We start from the raw sequence: 7,097 nt of genomic DNA, 5'->3' as shown, positions 1-7,097 counted from the left end.
TCCCCTGTGTGGGGAGAATGGGACCGATAGGTAATCCCATGCGAGTGAGGGGCTTGCCAACACAATTTCTGTCACATTTTTTAAGCTGTGACCTAATTTTTGGAGGTGAAAACCAACTTTTTAAAGCTGGCTTCCTAAGGAAGCAGATTTCGGGGGCGGGGGGGGGGGGGGGGGGGGGGGTTGTTGTTCATGTCTGCTTCTGTGTGTAGAGAAGCCACACAGGTTTTTCAGAGAGTCAGGGTGCTAACAGTGTGTGCTCCAAAGTTACTGCCCACTGTGGAAATGGTACAGTAGAGCCCTTAGATATGTTTCAGCTCTGAGAGCTACAGTCATGAAACGCATCTTTTGGAAAATTTGTTTCATCAACATGGATGCCATTGGAACTAGCTGCTCGTACCAGAGAGCCTCTGTAGGATTCACCTGCAGTGAATAAGCTAGGTGAACCTCCAAAATGTAGCTGCTTGGTTTTGTTTGGGGGTTTTTGTTCGTTTATTTGCTTGGTAATAGGCCTAGAGCTTTATGAACGTGTAGAAACGCATGCGGTCATCTATGTGGCAGCAATTAGAAATCGTTTCACACGGGATGGTGACCATACACCTCTGTCGCATCCTGCCTTTTCTGTTTGCAGCAGCTGAAAGCACGCTGCGTGGGTTTTGTGCGTTTTATCTGCGGGTTGTGTAGAATGAAGTTGAGGGGAATACTCAGCTTTTGTGCTAGTTGATCTGAGGGAGGCAGAGTTTGACGACAGGCAGTTGTGAGGCAGTAATACTTTCCTTTGGTATGGCTGCTCTCTTAAGCTACATCTTCACAGCCTCACACAACACACAGGCACTGAATAGCCCCAGCAGTGGAAGAAGGTGCTGCCGCTAGTTTGTCACTGTCGTTTTCCCAGAGATGATTGCATTCGCATCTTTGGTAACAGAAAGGCCTGTGTGCGAGATTGGTAATTTGCTACAGGCAGAGTCACTCTGCTAGTTTATCCACTCGTCAGTTTAAAGGCAGGAGCCAACTGAGGTAACTTTGCTCCCTGAGCTGCTTCAGACGTTTGAGCAGTGTGTTCTGCCAGCAGAGCTGTAGGCACACTACACGTTCAGCTAATGGGTAAAGGTGAGCACCCAAGGCTGCTTCTGTTTCCAGCTGGCACAGCTGGATCCAGAAGATTTGTAGCCTGGCTTCCAAAGATCCATTTTACAGTGCCCTGCATTGCAGCAACAGTTTCTCTAATAAAATGGAACAGTGGCTTTGCTGTGGCAGCAACTCTACCACAAAGTGGATTGTGTCATTCCCTGCTGTTCTGGAAGCAGTTGATTCACGATTAGGATTGTTGATGTGATAGATTGATGACTAATAAAATACTGTCTGAAATTTAAGCTTTCCTTTTCTCTGAAGTATGAAAAAGTAACTCCTTTTCTTCAGTTAAATCTTGTGAGATGTTTCGTCTGTTCTCTGAAGTGTCACTCATGTTTCATAAAATAAGAAAGTAGGATGTCGTTTGTGTTGTATTGTTATTGTTTAGCTTCTGAAAACATGAAGAGCCTATTCAAAGGATCTTGCACTATTCCAAACTTGTAGTTTCCTTTTTTTTTTTTTCTTCAGCAACTGTTGCGTTATGTCACGGCAGTAACTAAAAAGTTCAGTATATTTTGCATGGAAAAACTGTACGCTGTTCTGAGTCAGTCCATATACCAACATCGGGAAGATTATGACAAAACTGAATTAGTGCAGGTAATTTTTTTTTTTCTTACAGCACTTTCTATCACTGTTATGCATGTGTGTCTTAGGCATGTGTACGTGTGCACTCTGGACATCACGCTTCCTTAGCATTACTCTTTACTGCTTAGTTGCCTGTGTTACGAGGCTTTTTCATTTCAGTCTGGAAGAGGTTTATCCATATTGCAAACCCATTGTTGTATTTGGCATAATCGTTGGCAGTTTCAGCAGGAAATGGCTTGAACTGGAAGACAATGGGTCCACCCACACAGCCCTCTCAAAGCAGTTAACCTCAGTCTGTCAATAGTCCTTCTCCAGACCCTTTTTAGGGCTGGGGGGGGCTACATAAGGAGGGTGCTTTCCCCAGTCTGTTGCTTCCTCTTCCTCCCCTTACAGGCAGTCAGACACGGTAACACTTCATAGAGTAGTCCTTCCCTTCCTGAAAAGAAATTAGGTATGAAACCTAACAAGAGTTTGAGACTTTTCTCTGGTCTCACCATAATCTCTTTTTAACAAGCATGGCTCGAGCATCTTTAATTTGACACATGGGGAGATTTCTGCCTCTGACGGTTTCATGTTAATGAGTCAAATTCTCTGTTCTTTTCCGCTAAGAGAGGATTTCTGAGTTGTCAGAAGTCTTCCGGAGATGCCCGTGGTCCCAGTCAGGCATTCCCAGCATTGAGTCGATTGAGATAGGTTGGATAGTCAGTTGTCAGATTCAAGATCCTTGAATCCCTTTGTCTTTGAGATGCTTGTGACTGAGAATAGAGAAAATTCTTTATGCCTCTCAGCCTGCCTTAAAAAAGAGGAAGCCTCTTCTCTTCAGCTCGGGTCATCTGGATCTCTTCTTCCACATCAGAGAAGGAGTTAGAACCGATGTTCTGTTCTGATTGTGCAACAGGGAGGATTATTTGGATTCAGGGAGGCCGTTCCTGAAAAATGGGCCCATCTCTCATCTAGTATAATGACGTTGTTTAGCATGAGAAGGCATTTATTAATGTTATCTTGGGGCTTGTGAGGTTTTGTGGCTTGAAGCATTGAAAGTTGAGACTTGATTTCTTTGTTTGCTACTTCTACCTTTAGCTTTAACAAAAAAAAAATTCTCCTCTTCAGAGTGACACTGCAGGTCAGTCAGGAGCAAGCTCTACTGTATGAAGAGATAAGACTTTAACAAGTAAATATTCCGAGTGCAGAAAAGAATGTTTCCAGCTTTTAGTTGTGCCTTTTCAGGAACTGTCTCCTCTTTCTAACTGTTGGAACCGCTGTCGATACGGTTCCATAGTCTCTTGATACAGAACCACGCAGTCTCTGTAGTCTATTTGGGACACATAAGCATGTGTTTGAAGCCAGTGGGTATAGAAAGATGTTACGGTGGTGCTAGCGCATGTATTTGCTAAATCTTACTACCAGTGGTATGTGTGTACAGATCCTTTGTTATTTTTTATGAAGAAATAAACAGGGTTCTTAAGCTTTTGTTCATGCTGACTGCTAGTTTGTCTTTTTTTCTTATTAGGAAATGAAGAAAGAAATTGCAGCCTTCAGTTATGCTCGGTGTTGATTTCCACATACTTCTCGTCTAATGTTTTCTTTTCACTGCATGTTGTTATCTGCGCATAATTAATTCAATAAAGATTACTTCTACAGATGTTAAACAAATACATCTTTAAATTTGTTAAGAAAGCTCTAATAAAGTCCTTTAACTGCTTTTATTTGATATTTTCGTCCTATATATATTTTATGTGACATACTGCTGTGATTGCCTTTGGAACGCTGCAGACCCGAACATCTCCCAGATAACTGCAGTAGCTCTCTTTAACAGAAAAGGATAAACTTTTTCTCATCGTTTTCCAACTTGTGGGAATACGTTGTTCTGAACTAGTCTGTGGTGCTGTAGAGTCCATCGCATCTTACATGAAGGTTTTAAACCAAGTCTCATTTTGGTACCTGAAAAGTAAATCCTTTAGAAACCTCTCAATGCAGTTGAGAGGTGGACTTTTTTAATTGTGTGATAGCACCTCAAGGGGCTTTCACAGAATTAACAACCTAAAGAAAGTATGTAGGAGAAACACTCCACAAACTTAAGAACTTTTGCTATGGCATATTTTTGCCTGTCCAAAAAACCTAACTTGAAACAAAGCAAAATTTACTGCTGTTAACTTTCTAAGGGAAAGTTTAGTCTTGCTCGTAATAATGACAATCTTCTTGATACTGGAGAATAGCATTTGAATGTCAATTGTTAGTTGCAGGTTAGGTGGCTTGTAGCTGAATTAACTTGTAAATAGTTTTCTAGTTACCTGGAGAAAATTTTATCTGTTTAGTACATAAAAGTGAATACATTGTTGGTGATAAAAATATTTAAGTCCAAGCAAAGCAATACCCCATTGTGAAGATGTATGCATCTTCAAACCAGCAGAGAAAATTTCTCTCAGTTAATCTGACAGTTACTGTTTTTTAAAAAACTTTGCCTATCTTATGACAATAACATTTTCTATTGGTTGCGATAAAAGATGTGGCACCATACATTGCTGTTTTGTTCCATCACCTCACGTACACAAGGTCTGGTGATACTGAACGCCGAACTGTGCAATCCTTCTGTGTGTGTTTGGGTTCTTACCTATGTTTCAGTTTTCTTTTTTTGTTTCTTTCTAGTCTTTGTCCAAACATTTGCGTACTATGCAGAATTTTTTCTTTTAGCTGTATTGTTTGTATGGGTATCAATAACAAATGAAATCACCTTTTTGGGGGTTTTTTGTCTTCTCTATTTTATTAATCACAGTATAATTTTGATCAGTAACAACCTTACTCTTAAAAACCAGCATGAGTCTTAAGACTTTAAGATTTGTCTGTGAGCAGCTTACTCCTACTCTTGGTGTATTGGTTCACAGTGAAGGCAAGCCCAGGGGGAAGAACAAATATGTTGGAAATTTACACATGAATGCATACTACATTGGAAATATAATAAAGGAATTAAGGTTATTCTTCATTAACCTTGGCTGCTGTCACTGATTTTTGATGGGACTGTGGGAGCAGTTTGTTAGCCGTGCTCCCCAGGTAACTGTTGGGAAAACTGAACAGGAGTGACTGTGGAAACGAAGAACCAGAAACAATCCTGGGATGAAAACTTTTGCTCTTCAAAGCTTTGCTCAAACTCCTTCCTGTCACTAGTCTGGACAGGATACTGTACCTCTACAGGGGCTTTGGTTTTTTAATTCTAATTGCGTAAATCTTGGGTCTTCCATGACCCAACTCTTTAACGGTTCCCACAAGCCACATCTTCATTTTCTCTCTCAGGGAAACAAATCGTATTTTAGTGTCTGAACCAAAATGGCAAACAGGGATGAAAGAAACAGAATGTAGAAACACAGCATTTCTGAGAAGTATGCCCTGGGAGTTAAAACTAAATACTTAAGTATCTAGGTATGTAGTGAAGGGTCTCCTTTCTCCAAATTCTCTAACTAAACAAAAAAAAAAAAAAAAAAGGGCGGCGGGGGGTGGGGGGAGATGGTGAGGTTTTTTCCTCAGAGCCGTTACTTTGTCGCTCGTCCCTGGTTTGGGGATCTGGACCCTGCGGCAATGTCCTCCCCCAGCGACAGCTCGGGACGCCCGAGGGAAACTCGGGGCTGGCGTCGGAGAAAAAGCCTTCACGGGGCTGGAGACGACGCCGTCCTTAAAACCCGCCTGGGTGCTCGGCGGGAGGCTCTACGCGGAGCCGAGGTTTGGCGGCAGAGGAGCGGGCTGCGAGGGCGCCGCTGCCACCTGGGAACTCCCGGCCTGTCATCCCCGTGCCTCCCTGCCGCAGCCGCTTCGCGCCGGCACCTCCGCCGACCGGAGGACGACGAGCCGCCGGTGGCCCCCGGGCTGAGGCGCTGCGGCGCCGGGGTAGGTAGCCACCCGCTGCCTCGGCGGGGCCGGGCCGCCCTCTGGCTGGTGTCCGCCGCCTGACGGGCGGGGCGGCGGAGCGGCTCGGCCCCCGCTCCCTGCCAGGGAGGCTGAGGCACCGGCCGCCGCTGCCCGGCCTCCCCGCGCACCCGCCCCGGGGCAGCGAGGCGCCGGGAGGATGCGAGTGGGCGCTGCGGGCGGCGGCGTCGGGAGTTCCCGGCTCACCCCCCGCCCCAGAAGAAGTGCAGTAGTTTGTGAGACGCAAGATGGCGGCGCGGTCGTGAGCGAAGGCGGCAGGCGGGAGGGCGGCAGGCGGGCGCGGGCTGAGGGGGCGAGGCGGAGCGGCGCCGTCAGGCGTGCTCCCCCCACGCCCGCGCTTGCCCCCGGGGAACCGGCCAGGCGCTCTCCCGGCGGGGACGGGGCACCGCCAGCGCTCTCGCCGCCCCGCGCCTCCCCGGGGTAAGGGCGGCTCCTGGCCGGCGGGGGCGGGCGGGCCGAGCCGGGCCCGGCGGCGGCGACCGCCCCGCTCGCCTCCCTGTTGTCTGGCGGCGGCGGCGGCGGCGGGCGAGCGGCCGGCGCTGTCCCCGCGGCCGGGGGGCATCGCCTGCCGGGGGCGGCGGGCTCCGAGCAACGTGGGGGAGCCAGGGTGGAAGGAGAGCCGGGGGTAACTTCGAAGTTAGACTGCCGCGTGCTCCCCTCAAACACACACACACACACACACACCCCCCCCGGCCCGCAGGGGGGTTTAAACCCCTTCGAGTCCGAGGACGATCTCCTCTCCCCGTTCTTCCCTCCTCCGCCCTGTGCCAGCTGCGAAGCCGGGAGCCTGGGCGCGGCTTTGCTCGCCACAGGGCGGAGGAAGATTCGGCTGACTCGTCAGTCAGAGAGTCAAGAAGTTCAATCCCGGTGCCAACATACGGGGTTAGACCGGAGTTTTGAAAGATTGTGGCAATGAACCCAGAGCACGAATTAAGCCTGAACTAGCGTGAACAGCTGGTCTGCTCAGAAAGAGCTGGACAGCAGAGGCCTGGGCGCTCTTTACCCACTTTTTCCCCGCGGTCCCCTGCCAAATGGCTGCTGTTTGGATGCAAACCACACCACGATCCAAAGTGGTACTGCAAATATCTTCAATACTGCTTCTGGGCTCTTTCCTCAGACCCCTAAGGTGCCCCCAGTGGTGCATTTTCAAGCCTTTCTCACCACCTCCCAAGGCCCTGGGATGAGCCAGCCAAGAGGCTGCAGAGGCACCGGGGCAAGCGCCCTGCTCCACTGCAAAACCACCATCCTCCCACCGATGGCTGCATCTCCCTCTGCCCGTGCCCGCTTCTCCCTGCGGGTGCTGCGGGCCCTCGCACCCGGTTCTGCTCACATCTGCTGGAGACAGCCCTTGAGACAGCCCTTGCCCAGCTGGGCGCTATCGCAAGGACCCTGTTTCTCTCGTGCATAACTTGCCCTCCCTCGTCTGCATCTCTTTGCTGGAGCCAGATGTTTACACTCGCTGCACATGC

This window comes from Grus americana, unplaced genomic scaffold (genome assembly GCF_028858705.1).
Source record: "Grus americana isolate bGruAme1 unplaced genomic scaffold, bGruAme1.mat scaffold_66, whole genome shotgun sequence".
Lineage (NCBI taxonomy): Eukaryota > Metazoa > Chordata > Aves > Gruiformes > Gruidae > Grus > Grus americana.
The sequence above is the reverse complement of the archived record's forward strand: the minus strand, read 5'-3'. Positions refer to the sequence as shown.